Source organism: Hydra viridissima, unplaced genomic scaffold, assembly GCF_058129835.1.
Source record: "Hydra viridissima isolate aposymbiotic clone 2 unplaced genomic scaffold, HvirCarnegie_v1 scaffold_14, whole genome shotgun sequence".
Lineage (NCBI taxonomy): Eukaryota > Metazoa > Cnidaria > Hydrozoa > Anthoathecata > Hydridae > Hydra > Hydra viridissima.
In genome coordinates this window covers 4,451,385-4,452,403 of record NW_028324313.1, presented here as the reverse complement: position 1 = coordinate 4,452,403, position 1,019 = coordinate 4,451,385, and positions in this window count along the sequence as shown.

Genomic DNA, 1,019 nt, shown 5'->3' with positions numbered 1-1,019 from the left:
TTTTGCAGGAGCCTTAATGCGTACATGCTTTCCATCAATAGCTCCTATACATTGTGGAAAGTTCCAATTCTGATTAAACTCTTTAATTATATTTTGCCTTTCTTTTATGTCATTTGGGGCTCTGAGAGATATTTTTTTGAGAACTTCCCATATAGCACAACAAGTTTCGGATTTTCAACAAATTTGAAAATCCGATTAAAGAAAAAAGGTGTTCAAGTCTGTTAGGAACACTCTTAAGTATCGATAAAAAAAATTTCCTATCAATTAGCGTCATTTCTTGCACAAAAGAACTAAACGCACCTTGCTTAACGCGTTTCTTAAATAGTTCTCCGACCTAAAACTTTCTTTTTTTTACGCTTTTTTGGTGTCTTAAAGTTAAAAGTATAACAAAAAGTCGATAATTTAAAAAGAGATTTTTTTTTATGACGGCCATTTTTTATTTGTTTACACTGTTTTTTTGAAAGATTTTTGCGCTAATTCAATTCAATGGAAACATTGCGTTGCACAACAATTTACCGCACAACAAATCAAACGAATATTGCACGGTTGTTGTACGATATTTCTACATCTACTGGAAACCAAGCTTAACTGATATTTTTTACAATAATGTGTTGCGATATGATTTGATATGAACCGATATGTTTCGATATAATTTCGATAAAATATCGTTTGGTTTTCAATATGCACGATATCATTATTGCTTTTAGCGATAAATACCGCATTAATTATTGTTAAAAATATATAACGGCATTTTTTGAGTTTCTATATGATTCGATACGTTCCGATAAAATATCGTTTGGATTTCGAAACTTTTCGATATTTTACAATATTTTGTACTACCTCCATTCCACAATAGTTGTTACTTGTGGATACTTTTGGTCCAAATATTGAAAATGTATGCTATTTGAGTAATTTTTTTAAAGGTTTGCTAAATTTGTACCGTTCTAATTATTTTCTAAAAGTAAAAATTTAAGAAAAAAATTAGTTGTAATCACAACACAATACTAGTTGTATTACAG